This window comes from Mus caroli, unplaced genomic scaffold (genome assembly GCF_978045245.1).
Source record: "Mus caroli unplaced genomic scaffold, Mus_caroli_1 scaffold_4, whole genome shotgun sequence".
Lineage (NCBI taxonomy): Eukaryota > Metazoa > Chordata > Mammalia > Rodentia > Muridae > Mus > Mus caroli.
Genome location: NW_028227259.1, coordinates 66,613,056 through 66,631,335, shown reverse-complemented (window position 1 = coordinate 66,631,335; position 18,280 = coordinate 66,613,056). Strand labels below are relative to the sequence as shown.

Genomic DNA, 18,280 nt, shown 5'->3' with positions numbered 1-18,280 from the left:
TCCTTTGGTGATGAACAGCATTGTGGAAGTGTAAGCTGAATAAACCCTTTCCTCCCCAACTTGCTTCTTGGTCATGATGTTTGTGCAGGAATAGAAACCCTGACTAAGACAAATTGGTACCAGCATAGTGGGGTATTCCTGTAACAACCCGACCATGTTTTGGGGAGGACTATGGAAGGACTTTGGAACTTTGGGCTAGAAGATCTGTTTGGTGTTAAGAGCTCTGTGGGATGTTGTGTAGGAGCTTGGAAGATAATGTTGAGAACAGTGCAGAAGATGGAGGCCTGGCTTGTGAAATTTCAGAGGGAGGATTAAAGACTCTTATCAGGGCCATTGCTGTTTTGGTTGTGAAGAGTCTGTCATTTTGGTTCGCTGGGGCTAAAGACTACTCACATCAGGCTGTTTCTCATTACCCTGGAGTTTCCAGTTCTGCCTCTCCTCACTGTGCCCACATCCTTCTCTTTCTTTTTCTCTTCCATTTCTCCACCACTTACTTGCTCCTGTTAGTGGCCTCCAGGGACTCTGGGGTAAATTCAGGAGTGCTCTGTCCCACTCATGCATTACAGTGCCAGGCAGGGGTCATCTTGACCATGATTTACTCCCTCCCTCACTCCCAAGGCTTGAAGTGCACGAGACTGGTATTTATTTCAGGCAAGCTCCCTGTCTGTGCCCCGGGGTGCTGATCTGGTGCTCATTTCAGACTTGCTCCTCTACTGGCCCACCGAGTGGCCATCTGTCTTGGGCTCACTCCTGCCTGGGGCCCATGGTCCCAGGTGGGGTTCTTTTAGTCTCTGGCTTGCTTCCTGTCCTGGGAGCCTGTCCAGGGCTGGCACTGGAGTAGTGGTCATCTCAGGCTAGCTCCCTGTCCAGGCCATCTGGCCAGACTGGTGGTGGTCTCAGGCTCGCTTTTTTTTTCGGGGAATGTTAGGCTACAAATCATTCAGATGCCCATAGGTCAGAACAGCTTCTGTAGATATAGGCCTTTTTTCCTTTCTGCCACTGACTGAAGTACATGTGACATAACAGTCATATCTGCAATGGCTCTAGGGGCAGAAGTGTAGTTGGATCTTAAAGTAGATGGATTCTGATCTTCCTGAAGAACTGCCCCCCTGGTTTCCATAGTGAATAAGTTTGCAGCCCTAGAGCAGCGGACTTTATTGCGCACTGCATAGTAGGCAGGTCTGCTTCACATTCAGGCTCATCACTCCTGCTTTCAAGTCTCCTGTGCACCTTGGAATGGCTGAGGTCTACTTTTCACAGGGGGACTCCAGCTTAGGAAATCCTAACAGACCTAGCAAGCCTGCCCGTCCTTCAAAGCAGAGGGAGACAGCCATCCATTATCTTAAACATCGAAGTAACCTGCCATTGCCTGGAGGGTGACATTACTCTTTTTCTAAACTGTTTTCTGTACAGACATCCTTGAAGAGATAATCCAGGAACAGCTCCATCAATGTCTGTGGTGATTTGTATAGGAATGGCCCTCATAGACTCATGTGTTTGAGTGCTTGGCCCACAGGAAGCCACGCTGTTAGGAGAGATGGCCTTGTTTGAAGAAGTGTGACCTTGTTGAAGGTGTGACCTATGTCATGGTGGAGGCTGGCTTTGAGGTTATGTATGTTCAAGATATGCGCAGTGTGACAGACAGGCTCCTGCTGCTTGTGGCTCAAGATGTAGAACTCTCAGCTCCATATCCATCATCTTGTTGGCCTGAATGCTGCTATGCTTCTCACCGTGATGATAATAGACTGAACCTCTGAATCTGTAAGCCAGTCTCCACTGATATGTTTTCTTTTATAAGAGTTGCCATGGTCATGGTGTCCCTTCAAAGCAACAGAAACCCTCGGACAGTGCCTCTGCTCAGAAGATAGGCAAAAGGCGAAAGCCCAGAGACCTGCCTCTAAACACTTACTTGCCTGCTCTTACCCATGTGTCCTCTCATCCATGTGTTTGGCCTACTTTGTCTCTTATTCTCCCATCTGAATTTTTAAGTTGGCTTTTTATAGCTTGTGGGATAGTATTATGTTGCTGAATATCAATTGTGATTTATGTTTTCATGCATTTAAACATACATTTTTATTTTTAAAAATATTTACTGTATCTTAGAAATAATAATTAGATGAGGTCTGGAGAGATGGCTCAGCAGCTAAGAGCACTTACCCAATGTCAGTTCTCAGCACCGAGTGGTGACTCACAACCATCTGCCAAGTTCCAGGGGATCTGACACCCTATTCTGACCTCATGGGCCACTCCATACATGTGGAACACTTACGTACATGCAGGCAGAATACTCACACACATAAACATTTTAAGTTACTTAATTATAATTAATAACTAGAATTGTAGATGTGCAAAGCAATTGTCTTTGAAAGGTAAACAGACCAATTCTAACAATAACACAATGAAATCCTTGGGATTTGGGGGAAACACACACAGAAACTGCTTTGCAACAGTGTTTCTTTGATGCAAGGCACAAAGGATGTTTACAAGTGAAAGAAAACTTACACACACTAGGAACAACTCACCACCCATCGCACAGCAACATGAACAAACACTGTATGAGACATCAGTAAGGAAAAAAAAAAGAACATTAAAGATTGATTATACTGAAACATGGGGCGGGAGGGAGGCACAGCACCAGTGGAAACCGTAAGGATGGAATGAAACATAATAGAAAAGACAGGGAAAGATTTAGAAAAAAAGCGAGAGGAAAAAAAAGAACATTTAGAAAGATTTTTAAAAATTATTTGTCCTGATTAGCTTTCAATTTAACTGTCAATTTAACCAGCCTGGCTAACCTGAGATGAATTTGACCAGATGAGGCCTGTCTGTTGGGGATTGTCTTGATTGTTAATTGGTACAGAATGGCCCACCCCACTGCCTGAAGGCGGTAGCCTTCCCTGGGAAGATGGACCTAAGCTGATACAGAAGCAAGCTGAGCCCGTGCCTGCGAGCCAACCATCCCTCTGGTTGTCCTGGAATGCACTAGGTAGACCAGGCTGGCCTTGAACTCAGAGATTCATCTACCTCTGCCTCCTGAGGGCTGGGATTAAAGATATATTCGTCTATGTGCAGGTTCCTCCATGGTTTCTGCTTCAAGTTCCCATTGAGTTTCTATCCTGACTTTCCCCAGTGATGGATTGTGAGCTATATAAACTGAAAAAAGCCCTTTCCTCCCCTAAATTACATTGGGCAGAGTGTTAATCCCAGCAACAGAGATGAAACTGCATTGAAATTAATAGAAAATAAGAAAAAAATCAGAGAGAGAGAGAGAGAGATTAGAAAAATAGAAGACAGTGCTGACGAAATCTGAGAAAATAGCCTGAGATGAAGAAATGCAGACCATCATTTAACATGGGCACAATGAAACTGCAAAATTCTAATAGTAGAGCAGGCCAGGAATAGTCCCACATGAGTACATGCCTGCAGGGCTGCGACCTGCCTTGCCACTGGGGTGCCTGAAGTGCAGCCAGCAAGCGGTTCAGGGGAGACAGAACGAGGTTCATCATGGGGGCCCTCAGTTTGTGTTTTCTGGGAGTGGGAAATCGTGGAATCTGGGACGATTGCTGTGGTTCCCAGTCTCCTGTGTACCCAGGTGCTGCTGGGAGTATCTGCGAGTCCCAAACGGGGGTCTCTGGTCCACACTTCCCCTCAGGGCATGCGCGCACCAGGCAGGAAGGGGAAAGTCAAGTCAGAGACAGGGCAGAACCCGGTTCGATTCCAAGTGAGTGGCAAGAGTATGGAGGGGCTAGAAGACTTCTTCAGGAGCCCCTCCTCTCCCCACCCCCACCTCCCACCTCCTTGGATGATTCAGTCCTTGCTTCTTCAAATGGTTTTATTTGATGGCAGGTGTGAATGCATACACTGTACGCAGGATGAACCAAGGGATTAAATATCTTTTTCAGGAAGGAATGTCCAGGAAGAGATGATCATAGGCTGAATACACAGGACCTACGTGGATATCTCATTAGCATAGAGAACTCTGAGATTCACAAGGTCTGAGCTCACTTGACCTTACCAGTTTTTCTGTCTGGTAGCACGGTCCACTGCCCCACATGTGACCCAGCCTCACTTGTATGAGTTCAGAAATAGGTAAAACTGCTTTGCCAAAACAGTCGTTGCCTTTGGCAAATAAGGGAGGGTTCTGACTAGGTGGAAGAACGCGGCATGCCAGGAATGTTCCCCATCTTCACGGATGTATCAGAAGGCTGTGAGTCTGTGCTCCTTACCATACACGTATCTCAAAGTGCATGTGTGCACGCACGCACATACACACACAGACACAAGCTCGAAAACAGCAATCAAAAGGAAGAATCTATAAAGGGGTTAGCATCTTAGTTTTGGTCAGAAACAAACAGTTCTGAACACAAATAGCAATGCCACAGTATTGCCCGCCGCTTTTGTGTGTCCCCCTGGTAAGAACACGCTCAGGGCAACCGGAATCTTCTGCAGCACAAACTTTATTGCTTACCCCATCAGGAGCCAGTGGAGAAGAGAGCCAGAGAGAGAGCTCCAGAGAGAGATGGCGGAGCCCCCTCCCTTTTATGGAGGACTGTCCTCCGCCTCGGACGTGTCACTCCCTGATTGGCTGCAGCCCATCAGCCAGAGTTGTCGTCACGGGAAAGGCAGAGCACATGGCGTGGAAAGCTACCCCGGCACATGCGCAGCTTGCTTGTTTACTACTTAGAACACGGGTGTCAGTGCCATCAGCGCCATCTTGTAATGGCAAATGTGAAGGCGGCTCCTTACATCTCCCCCTTTTCTTTTATTTAAGAGCAATAGGCCACCCATTCTAATGAGAGTGGAGATAGAGGTCAAATCCCCAGTGTGTAAAATAGGGGCTTTACACAAAACCTCCTCCCAGGCTCATCACCCAAAGGGGTCTTGGTCCGCTCCCGTGTCGTTTTTCCTGGGGGAAGGACACTTGGACACTCAACCTTCTTGAAAGATGACATGTCTCCCTAGAATAGGCTCATATATGCCACAGAGCCCTTCTACTGCAGTGCTTAGCCATGCAACTCTCTCGGGCTGCTGAAGCACACTCACTCTATCCCGTGCAATGAGACTAGCCTCGTGGGGTGCAAGAGCTGAGTGGCCAGCGACCTATTGCTTAAGCATAGATAACCATATATCAGGGGAAGCACCATGTTCTAGTGCTGCAAGCGCCTGGGAAATAACCACCATGTTTGTCTCTCCTAGTTTGGGCCTTAAGCTTACAGACCAATCAAAGAAGCAACACTAATCCACAGCAAAGAACAGCTCCAAATAATTCCACCCCCACCCATTCTTTAAAGAAGGAAAATGTTGAAAAGATAGTCCTTAGGTCAGGGACAGGTCCAAGTGCATGGGGCAAGTCTCAATTTTCAAAGGGTCTGTTCAAATTTAGCCGTCCAATTCTGTATCTCCCAACACTGCTCTCCCTTTGTTGTTGTCGCACTGGACATCACCAAGACGAGGGACATCAGTATTCCCTTGGTCAGTCTGGATTTTTCGAGTGAGTCTTTCTAGTATCCAAAATGGGTTGTCTTCATTCTGTGGAAAAACACAAACAGCTCCCCTGGATCTTATCAAAATAGGATCCGGGCCTTTCCATTTGTTATTTAAAACATCTTTCCATTTAACCATCTCTTTGGGCCTATCTGGCTCTGAACAATGTCGTTCAGCCGCGGTATGGCCATGAGAATCAAGATTTAAAAAATTGAGTGTAAAAAGTGCTGTAGACACAGACACTCTTGGTACTCGGGGTAGAGCCTCCTCGACTCCCCCTTTCTGTTTTATTAGATGGAAGTCCAGTCAGGTGGGTCACGTCCATCTGACGGCAGAACTGTTGGAATTTTTGAGATGTATAAGCTGGTCCATTATCAGTCTTAAGGAGTTTGGGTTTTCCCCAAGCACTCCATGCCTCAAGGCAATGTTGAATCACATGTGAGGCCTTTTCTCCAGTTAAAGGAGAGGCAAACAAAACTAATTGTATCTACTGAAAAATATTGGCAACTTTACTGGAAGGCTTAATCACTCCAGCCATTTCTAAAAAATTGAGGGGTTGTAAAAAGGTTTTTAAAACTTCTAAAACCACTAAACATTCTACCACTTGAGGTGAATTTTCATTATATTGTTTGGATACTACTTTACCATTAGCCACATAGACACCTATGCCAGTTTTTGATCCATCAGTATATACCACAACCCCATTTTTAAGTGGGTTTCTTACTGTTATTTGTGGAAACACAACAGATTGATTTTGGGCGAACTGTAAAATTGGATGTTTTGGATAATGGTTATCTATTTGTCCTGAAAAGGAGGTAACTAAAACTGCCCAATCATTAGATGTGGCTGCCAAGGTCTGAACCTGTCAAAAGTCCAATCTCTCTGCTCTGGAGTCAAAGCAGCAGCGTTTGCTCGGGCCTGCGTTTGTGCAGCCTCTTGCCATAGAGCTCTCCATTCCGTATATTTGCCCGCATTGGGGAGAGCGGCTTTTGCAATCATTTGCCAGTCGGCAGGAGTTAGTGCCATGCCGGCAAGTCTATCTAACTGCACCAAAGTAAAATTAGCATTGGCTCCATATTTACGGACCGATTCGGCAAGCTCTTTAACCGGAGCGTGAACACGCCCACCCTCGGCTCCTTCAAAGACCGGAAATGCCTGTTGTATCTTCCTTTGTTCCTCTCTTGGAATGAACGAGTCTGCGCACTGCCTCTCTGCGCAGGGCTGACGCACTACGCAGGGCGGGGGCTCCGCATAGGGCGGAGGTGCACTATGACCCTGAAGCCGACTGCCCTGAGGCCAAGCAGCAAGCTGGCCTTTGCCAGTCGCTTTTGGCTTTTTTCTTGACCTATAAGCTCGCATTTCTCTCTCATAATAAGCTGCTTCCTCCTCCAAGTCTGTTTCCTCAGAAGGGCTAATTTCTTCATCTGATTCACAGCTATTAAGAACTGGCTCTTTAAACTCATCTCTTTTCTCCTCTTTCCTTCTAATCTCTCCCCAGGTATTTTTCCCTGACATTAACTTTTCTTTTTTCCTTTGTTTTTTCTCCTCTTTCCTTCTAGTCTCTCCCCAGGTATTCTTCCCTGACATTAACTTTTCCTCGGGTTCAAGACCCGTGGAAAGGCCTGTATACTTATTTCGCGCGCCATGCTTTCTCTTTTTTCCTGCTCTCTCTCCCCGCTTTACTTCTGATAGACTGTCTTGAATTTCGTTCAGAATTCTCCACCCTGTCTTAACCGCTTGTTGACATATGAAAAGAAATAAAAAGGCTTTTAACACTAGAGAAAGTTCAAGACCAGACATACCTTGTAAAGCTGTCCGTTCCCCAGCTGATGAGTTCTGAACCTACACCGGGTCCTTCTCAACAGTCTGTTTCCGGGAACACTTCATTAACCGCTCCTTCTCCGTGATGCAGTAGCTCGCGGGTTCCGGCACCATTTATTGCCCGCCGCTTTTGTGTGTCCCCCTGGTAAGAACACGCTCAGGGCAACCGGAATCTTCTGCAGCACAAACTTTATTGCTTACCCCATCAGGAGCCAGTGGAGAAGAGAGCCAGAGAGAGAGCTCCAGAGAGAGATGGCGGAGCCCCCTCCCTTTTATGGAGGACTGTCCTCCGCCTCGGACGTGTCACTCCCTGATTGGCTGCAGCCCATCAGCCAGAGTTGTCGTCACGGGAAAGGCAGAGCACATGGCGTGGAAAGCTACCCCGGCACATGCGCAGCTTGCTTGTTTACTACTTAGAACACGGGTGTCAGTGCCATCAGCGCCATCTTGTAATGGCAAATGTGAAGGCGGCTCCTTACACCACAGTACCAGGGGAAATAAACATCCACGAAAGGCTCCTTCCTAACGAAGTAGGATTAATGAATGCAGGCGACTACAGACATTTTCAGAGCAAGATGAAAACAGCCTCTAAACTACATGCGTCAGCAAGTGTGCAATGGAGAACCCGTGATAGGGACTAGATACATTCACTTCCAAAAATCAAGACATTGTGGCACTTTAAAAATGAAGTAGATTATCCTGCAGGGACGCACAGAGACATGCAAAGATCCAGGGCAAGGTTATTGTCTGCACTGCTGCAGTTTGACAGAGCACAGATGAGAAGTAATCTTGGCCTCAGTAAGGGAACTGATTTGAGCTATGATGCAAAGAAAACATATTTTGGTTGGAGGCAGATTTCCCACCATTAACAACTGCAGAATGTCAGTGTGTTTGTAACAGTGAACAGGGATTGCTCAATGACTTCTTCTCAGGGAATAAGTCGGGAGATGAAACATGATTTCACAATTGCATAGTAAAACAGGCACTGTGGAGAACAATGGATAAAGACTTCTACCATTTGTACAAAACAAATCAAGACAAAAGAATTCATCCAATGATTGCTGTGTGCCCTTGAAGCTGATGAACATAGCTCTATTAATGCATGGACTATGTATAAGGATAAAGATATTTCTCTGTATGCCTTCTGTATCCTTTGAGCTGTGAGTCTTTTGAATATTTGCATAAGATAAACATTAAAACAATACAAGCCTTGTTTAGGTGGAGGAGAGAGATAATAACTTTGCATTGATTATGCAAGAATAGATATTAAGATTTAGAGAGAGTTGGGGATGATAACCCAATTGGTAGAGTATCTGCCTTGCAAACATAAAGACCTGAAAAGAATTCTACAAAACTGACATAAAAAAAAGTCCCATGCTTGTAACCCCAGCAGAAGATGTGTAGGCAGAAACAGACAGATTCCCCGAGGCCACCTGACAAGCTCCAGACCGATAAGAGACTCTTATTGTGATGGTTTGTATATGCTTGGCCCAAAGAGTGGCACTAGGAGGATGTGTGGCCTTGTTGGAAAAAAGTGTGTCACCAAGGGGGTAGGCTTTGAGAGACCTTTCTAGTGACCTTCAGATGAAGATGTAGAACTCTCAGCTCCTCCTACACCATGCCTGCCTCGACACTGCCATGCTCCTACCTTGATAAGGGACTGACACTCTGAACCTGTAAGCCAGCCCCAATTAAATGTTGTCCTTATAAGAGTTACCTTGGTCATGGTGTCTGTTCATAGCAATAAAACCCAAACTAAAACACTTGTCAAAAAATAAGGTGGATGAAAAAGAAAAAGAAAGAGACAAAACAAAAAACCAAGATGGGCAGTGGTGGGGGCACACACCTTTTATGTGGGTGCTCAAAAGGTAGAGGCAGGAGGGTTTCTGTGAGTTTGAGGCCAGTTTAGTGGTCTATAGAGCTATATACAGGACAGCCAGAGTTACAGAAAAAATGTTGCCAAAAAAAAAAAAAAGACAAAAACAAGGTGGATGGTGGATGATACTTGAAGACTGACAGTTGTGATTGTCCGCTGGCTTCTACATGCTCACACACACATGCATATACACAATCCTGCACAAACACACAGAGACAAAAGACCTAACAACAGCAACTACTAAAATAGTTGAACTTTAATGTGCAATTAAAATAGTGCAGGAAACTAAGATGGGTAAAAGAAGTTCTCTGAGCATCTATCTATAAGTGATATATATCTATAAGTATATATATATATATATATATATATATATATATATATATATATATATACTTTGGATATGGCATGTTCCTGCAGGTTCACGAGTTTGAATACCCATTTCTGAGGTGATAGCATTGTTTAGGGACCTGTGGCCTAGGGGGGCACTGCTAGAATCAGGCCTGGAAGGTGATCGCTCAGCCCCAATTCTGGCCCAGCTTTCTTTGCTAGTCTGCCAGCATGTGAACAAGCCACAGTCACAAGTTGCTGTCACCAAGCCTGTGTCACCCCAGCTGCCAAGTCCTCCACATCATGGTGGACCATGCCCTCTGTGAGGCAGAATAAATCTCTCCTCCCTTAAGTGGCCTAATTAATATATAGACATATTAAAAGCATTTTTATTTTCTCTTTTGTGAACTATAATTCCTTCTCTTTCTATTGCATTATCAATTTAATTTTTATGTTTATTTATTTTATGTATATGGTTGTGTTTCCTGCATGTATGTCTGTGTACCATGTCCATGCCTGGTGTTGTGTACATAGAGGCCAGAAGGGCAGTCAGTACTCTTAACCACTGAGACATCTCTCCATCCCCATACTGATTTTTAAAAATCATTTTTACACACACACACACACACATATGTGTGTGTGATATATATATATATGTATATATATATATGTGTGTATATATATATATATATATATATATATATATATATATATGGTATTATTTTACATTAGGATGAGAAGCCTTTGCCTGTGATAAGGTTACAAATATTTTTCTCTAGTTTGCTGCAGAAGACATTGAAAATTTTTCAACTATTTTGTTGTGATGTGAGACCTTTCCCACTACAAGGCTACACTGGAATTACTACTTCCTTTCTCCTATTGCTCCTGGAGGTCCTGGAAGAACATAAATATCTCAGGAAAACTTCTATATGTTCAAGAATAGTAATAATGGGCATATCCATATGCCATCCAGAAAGCTTAATGTGAGGTCTACGAGAGGTAATGATTTCCACAGACAAATCAAGTTTCTCCTTAAGTACTGACTAGTATCCTTTATGGGCAAAGCAATTGAAAAATATCCTTAGGGATGGTTTTCAAAAGCAAATTTTATCCCATTTCTATTACAGAGCAAGTCACTGACATTTTGAGATGTCTAGAACTGTGTCGCACATCACACATAAGTAGTGGAATTGCAAGTGAAATCCAGATGCTCTGGGTGTAGTACCCTAGTTGTAAGCTGCCATGAGGGTACTAGGAACCAAACCTGGGTCCTCTGGAAGACCAGCCAGTGCTATTCATCTCTGCGTCAATGTTCCAGCCTTTCTAGATGATTGTAGAGTCTTGCAAATTGGTCCTAATTCTTTGTCTTATTTTGGATTGAGGGTCCCTGCCCTCAGCCGACTTTGATTGATAATAAAGAATTGCAGTACAGCCAATGGCTGGACAGGGAGACCGGGCGGGGGACCAAGGGAGGGTGGGAGAGATAGAGAATCGCCAGGACTCAGAGGAAGAGGGATCAGATTTAAAAGCTGCAGGAGAGAACCATCTAGCAATGTAGGTGAAAAGGGTATGTGGCCCTATGGGGGTGGAGCTGCCCAGAAGGTAACAGGGCATCAAAGATAAAATGTAGATTTAGAAGGCGTTAAGCCAATAATACCAGAGGGAAATGTGTGCTAGCTGCGGGGAGGTTTAGAAGTGCCCAACCATTGAGCTAGTCAAGGCATATCAAAATTAACTGGTGGCATATCAAAAGTAAATGGTGTGTGTGTGTGTGTGTGTGTGTGTGTGTGTGTGTGTTTGTGTGTATGTGTCTTTCATTTTCGACTGTGAGAGCTCTTGGGCAGATGCACCGTGTGTGACCAGCCTGGAGCCAAAGTGGTTTAACTAATTCACCGTTACACTAGAGCTCATCAAGTGGACAAGTGAGATTACTTATCATATTATCATTTTAGTTCGTCTCCAGTGAAAATGGAAAGGGAAAGCTGACTTTCACACATCATTCACTGATTTATATTGGGTAAGATTGGAAACAATTGGAATAGATCTTTTAGCAATGAGATGGGAAAGCTGCTTCAGGCTGAATAGCATAGTGTGCTCCCATTTGTGAGCAAATGCATGATATTTCAATAGTGTCATATTCAATAGTTTTCATCATGGGGACAACCAAGATTGTCCCCAAATAAAACGTAAATGTTGTCCATGAGTTTAGCAAGTCAGCTTCATCTACAAGATCAGGACACTCAATATATGTGTGCCCATACATGCATCTATCACTCTCTCTCTCTCTCTCTTTCTCTCTTTCTCTCTCTCTCTCTCTCTCTCTCTCTCTCTCTCTCTCTCTCTCTCTCACACACACACACACACACACACACACACACATTTACAAAAGTGGACAAACCTATCTTTACTTAAACCTCTTGGTGCCTTACCAACAAAAACTGTGGTTACAATCCTGTGTTACACTTCAGAGAACAAACCCTCCCAAGGAAGGACTCACCTTTCTGTGACTTCACCACTCAAAGCCAAGCCTTCACCAAAGCTTTCTGTTGGGCTCTCCCACCTTGTTCACACTTTTCCTCTGCTGATCATCACAAGGAAAACATCCAGGTTTGTCCTAGAATTCCTATGTAATCAAGCTAAAAGGAAATCACTAAACACGCAGGAGGCTGTGGAGGCCAGAGAGATGCCTTAAGCACTTGGGGTTGATCTCCAGCTGACATCCCTCTGTATCTCCAGTTCCAGGAAGAACCCAGTGCCCCCTTCTGGCCTCCACAGGCAATGCACAGGTGTGGTGCAGGGATATAAAAGCAGGCAAAACACCCATGGACATAAGTTAAAAGTGGGCAAATCTTAAAAACACAAAACACCATAGGACTGTGACAAATCATTGTCTTTGAAGAACTGAAACCCAACGGAGGTCTCTCAATGCACGGAGCCCTCCATCAAGATGATGTGAATTACTAAGGCTGTATGAGACAGTGCATTGGCTATCTCTACCCCTTCTACAGGAAGCCTCCTTCGCTCAACTCACTGTAAGTCTGTCTATTATATCAATTGTGTGGCATGTGGCATTGGACATGTTGATTCATTCCTGTGTGTGTGTGTGTGTGATTTGCCTGCATGTATATGTGTAAGTAGGTGTGTAAGATGTTGCTGTTTTAGTTAGGGTTTCCATTGCTGTGAAGAGACATCATGACAAAGGCAACTCTTATAAAGGCCAACATTTAATTGGGGGTGGCTTAAACGTTCAGAGATTTAGTCCATTATCACCCTGGTGGGAATCATGGCAGCCTGCAGGCAGACATGGTGCTGGAGGAGCCTAGAGTTCTACATCTTGATTCAAAGACAAGCAGGAGGAGGCTCTGATTCCATACTGGGTGGAGCTTAGGAGACCTCAAAGCCCACCCCTTCAGCGATACACTTCCTCCAACAAGGCCACACCTACTCGAACAGGGAACACCTCCTTTTTAAAATATTTATTTATTATATGTAAGTACACTGTAGCTGTCTTCAGACACTCCAGAAGACGGCATCAGATTTCGTTAAGGATGGTTGTGAGCCACCATGTGGTTGCTGGGATTTGAACTCAGGACCTTTGGAAGAGCAGTCGGCGCTCTTAACCACTGAGCCATCTCACCAGCCTCCAGGGCACACCTCCTAATAGTACTATTCCCTGTGGGCCAAGCATTCAAACACATGAGTCTATGGGGGCCAACCACCTACCATTCAAACCACCACAGTTGATATCAGTTGTCTTCCTCAATCACTTTCTTCTTTATTTGTCTAGACTGGCTGACCATTGAGAGCTCCCTGATCCCTCTGTTTCTGCCCACCGACATTGGGATTGCAGGCACACAGGGTTTGTATGTGGGTGCCAAGGATCTGAACTTAGGTCCTCATGTTTGGACCCTCATGTTTGGACCCACTGAGCTATCTGCCGTGCCCCTCATCTTTTCTTTTTAGCTGAATTCTGTTGCCATCTACCTAGCCATCTTTTAAACTTTTAAAAATTTATTATTGATGTATTTGCATGAGTTACATGGGTACACAAGCTGTGGCACTTATGCAGAGGTCAGAGGACAACATAGTAGAGTCAGGTCTCTCCTTCTACCTTTACAGATTGATCCATCTCATCGGCCCAAGCATTGTAAGTATGAACCTCTCTTAGCCTCTGCCCCCTCACCCCATTGATACCAGAAAGTCAAATCTGTGTCAACATGCTTCTTAAAGGATAGTACTGGCTACCAGGAAATACAGAGCCAAGAAGAACAAGCAAAACACACCAAAAGCAAGGAAGCAAGGAAGCAAACAAGCAAAAATGGAATCCAAACAGTGGTAGCACTATGATCAAACCTGGTAGTCTGAGACAACAAATCACAAGGGAAAAAAATTCTAAGAAGGATAAATAATTTCTATATTGGCTGATTAATCAAGTGCAATGAGTGAGGGCCTGAAATCTGATCCAGCAACGCGTAAATGAGACAAATAAGACAAACCGGAAAGTCTTATGCTGACTGGATCATTTTGTTGATATCAAAAGTATCAGCGTTTTTAGGTGTGACTGTGTGTGTGTGTGTGTGTGCGTGCGCATGTGTGTGTATACAAGTCCTTGTCTCTTAAGTATTTAGAAGTCCAATGACAGGTCTGGGATTTGCTTCAGAAATCTTGTATGGTAAAATGAGGTCACAAGACTGTCCAGGAACTGAGGTATGGCTATTACCAAGGGTGGGTGCTAATATTTTATTTTATTTAAAAATTCTCTGTAAGTATGTGAAGTGTGATGGGAAGAAAAGACAGGTAGAGCCAAGACATGCAAAGCATTGACAGTTCTCGTCAGGGGTATAGGCACAGAATAAGAGGGAAGGGGAAGAGAAGCGGGGAAACAGTCATGGAGGAACTAATTGTGGTCAGGATACACTTGCTTCCATTAAGGACATCTAGTGGGAAAGTCCAAGTAAGAATGTACGGATGCCAATATCAGGACTTGGAAGGGGAATTTGGAACCCCAGAACATCGATAGCCAGGAGCATCCAGAGACTTGCTAAGGACAGAGAGCAGTGAAGGGTCTGAAAGGGAAATATCGGAAGCCATTGGAACCTTAACTCACAGGCTAACCTCAGCTTGTGACCACATTTGACTGCTGTAACTTTAAACCTGGGAACCCATATCGGAAACGGCTCTATACTTCAATCATGCCATCTAAGGATTTTTGTTCTTAATTTTTTTTTTCTCCCAGTGAGGGTAGACAGAGCCGTAGCACAGTGCATTAAAGGATAATTGGGCTTGTTCATCTCTGTAACTTTCAACCCTAACTTCCCTTTGGAAATTGCACAATGCTATGTTGAAATGGTTTCAACAGCCAGTAAGACCTACAGCTGGCTCCAGGGCTGGGTTCCCAACTCCATCCTGCAGCAGGATTTGGCCAGATGCTAAAGTGGCTTCACCTGAGAGGTCACCTACAGTTTGCTCCTTAAATTTCACCAAGGAACCAGCAAAGGAGCAGGCGGGAGCCTTTCACATTCTCTGCTCCTATTCTCCACACTCTTGACCATGGCGTTGGAGTTTCTCATGCGAACTGGTTTGTTCGTTTGTTTTTGTTTTTTATCTACTGACTGATATAGGCACCCATCATGCATGCATTGCTTCTGTGGAGAAATCTGTAGATATGATGCTATTTCGAAATTTGATTCTCACATGCAGTGACTGGTATTTTTGGCTGTCAACTTGAGTACATCTGGGAATAAACTAAAAACCCAAGCATCTGGGGACACTCTTGAGGGAGGTTTAATTAACTGGATCATTTAGAGTGGGAAGATCCACCTTCAATACAGATTACGTGAAGTTGGAAGATTCATTCTAAATCTTGTGGCAGCCTACATAAAGGATGAGGAAGAAGGATGCTCTTGCTCTCTGCCTGCTTGCTCTCATTCTCATTGGCAAGTTCATCCATGGATGTATCACTAGAATTAGAGCCGTCTGTTAGTTCTGTTCTTTTAGAGAACACTGACTAAGTTATCTGCCATAGAGTGTTTGGGAATTGAAACTAGGGCCCTGTGCATGCTAGCTAAGCACTTTACCCACAGAGCTACATCCCTAGGCCTAATGTCTTTCCATTAATGGTTGAACTACTGCCTATTCTGGTACTAAGACTGGAACACAGAGGTGCAGAGATGCCTCACCAGTTATGAGCACTTGCCGCCTTTGCAGAGGATCCAGAGTTGGTCGCCAGCACCTACATCGAGGCTCATAAACACCTGGAACTCCATTTTCAGGGGACATGATACCCTTTTCTGGTTTTTACAGGCACTGTGCACACATGATGCACATACATACATACAGGCAAGCATTCACATATATAAAATAAGACTGTGTAAAATATTTTTAAAGAAAGAATGGAACAAAGAAAGGACAGAGTCATTTTGTTTTAGGTATGTTACATATTTGAGCATGACAGTTCTGATAGAGCCATGTTCAAAATGGGGTCTCACAAAATTGCATGCACAGTTCAGATGCCTCTCTACTGTACCACACAGCACAGTGTGGGCATCACCTGCGCGTCTGTGGATTTCTCTTGCTAGACTACATGGGAGATCAAAGCTGATTGTATTTATTGGTATCCTGAAAACTGCCCAGACCCTGCAGGATTCAAACACGGCTCAAGTGACAAAGCAGGGACAAACAGGAGCCTCTGAGGACACTGTCTTTTAGGGTGTGGACATGGTAATTTATATGCTATCTATTCAGAAGCTCTTCAGAGTGGGTTGCATGTATTAGTCCTGTCCCTTAGCACATCTTTTAAAATGACCTCAATTTCTACCCTCAACGAAATAGCAATTCTTTGCCTTAATAGCGTCACGATTGGGAGACATCAATGTGATAAATAAGTGAGAAGCACTTGAATGGCTCTTTCTTGCTGATTTGTTTTTCAAATGGAAGCTGCAGGACAATTATCAGAATTTAAGAGAAACCTCCCCAAAGCAGGCAAGCTGTAACGCAGAAGCTGCTCAGGAGAAGGGAATGAAATGCAGAAAGGGGGAAGCCATGGTTGTCTGAGTTACCAGCTTCGAGGTCCACGGTGACCTCACGGTAGGAAGTTTGCAGCTACGCGATAGGGAGGGGGGCCTTTAGAGAAAGAGTAAGGAAGCCCAGAGTATCAGACAAAGCATGCTCAGGGTCTGGTTGGCATTCACATGAACGGGACAGGGAACAGGAAAGGGAGAGCTGTACCTTTCTGAGTCCAAAAGGCAGAGAGGTCCATCTCATAAAGGAAACGGATGATCGGCACAGCTGGATCTCACAAAGGAGTAACAGCTATTATTTTAGAGACCATAAAAACGTAAATTAATGGGGCCACGCTCAGGCTCCGTAGGGTGTGAGCACAAGGCTGCCATTTGGGGTGTGATATACTTGTCTCCTATCTCAGACCATTAAATAGAATAAGTGAAATAAAAGGAGGAGGACCCCTCTGCTCCTAGAGCATGGAGACTTACTGCAGATATAAGGAGAAAGCAGAGGGAAGCGTCCAGGCTGAACATGGCCTGCAGACTCAAGTGGACCATGAGAGGAGTGAGGGGGAGGGAGAGCAAGAGAGATGGCCCAGGTAACCAAAAAGACTGAGTTATATAGTGATAAGCCTGGGGGTGAGAAGCAGAAGCCCAGCCCCTGAGAGGGAGAGGTTTAAGGTAGGATAGGGGTGAATAAGGATGGGAGAGCTGGCCAGCATCACATCTGATATGTTAATAGGCATATCAGCCAGCCTGTTGTCCCTGGTTTCTGAGACCTAACAAGAAAAAGGTCTTGTAAGAGAGCAGTTTGAATTTTGACATAGACCCACTGGTGATGTACAGTGATGGGTGCCCTTTATAGATTTCCACACAAGTTAAAAACCTGCAAAAAGGGAATGACCTCTGAGACCAGAGTGAAGTGTCTTCATTTTAAAAACAACCAAGTTGGAGAGGGATGGTTATACAGCCTAGCGGATAAAGGCACCAGCTGCCAAGCCTAGTATCCTGAGTTTGACCCCCAGAACTGCTATGGTAGAAGAACCCACTGTGCAAGTTGTTCTCTGATTGCCCACCCTGGCTCCTTCCTCCCTTCCTCTCTTTGTCTCTCTCAACACACATCAGTGTAATAAAAAAAATTAGAAACCACAGAGTTATCACCTTGTGTTCATAAATTATATTAGATTCACTCTTCACTCTTGGTGTAGCACAGTCTGTGGTTTGGAGAAATACATGAGATGTGTCTATCACAATAGAATCTAACAAAGGACTTTCACTGTCATAAAGCGCTCTGCCTGTTCAACCTTCCCTCCATGGTGGTCTCCAGCAGTCACTGGTCAGTTTACTATTTGCATAGTTTGGGTGCTCATGCCTGTAATCTCATCTGGTATAACATGCACACTCTCATGGAAGGATGCTAAGTGTGGAGCTAGGTGTGCACAGGGGCAAGGAGTCTAGTAACATCACTGTATGTTCCTCTCAATTTTATGTGAAATTAAAACTGCCCTTAAGCCGGGCAGTGGTGGCGCACACCTTCAATCCCAGCACTTGGGAGGCAGAGGCAGGTGGATTTCTGAGTTTGAGGCCAGCCTGGTCTACAGAGTGAGTTCCAGGACAGCCAGGGCTACACAGAGAAACCCTGTCTTGAACAAACAAACAAACAAAAAAGCAAGCAAACAAACAAACAAACTGCTCTTAAAACGCACACACACACACACACACACACACACACACACAGACAAAGACAAAACCAAAACTTTGTGAGGTTAAG

The 18,280-nt window shown here is 44.6% G+C and overlaps 1 non-coding gene across 1 annotated transcript; it reads right to left on the bottom strand.

Annotated features, from left to right (window-relative positions):
* Positions 1–920: 920 nt before the first annotated feature.
* LOC115031217 (small nucleolar RNA SNORA17) lies at positions 921–1,054 on the bottom strand. Its single transcript, XR_003836834.1, has one exon. It is a non-coding gene; the product is annotated as a small nucleolar RNA SNORA17 (small nucleolar RNA).
* Between the last annotated feature and the right edge of the window lie 17,226 nt (positions 1,055–18,280).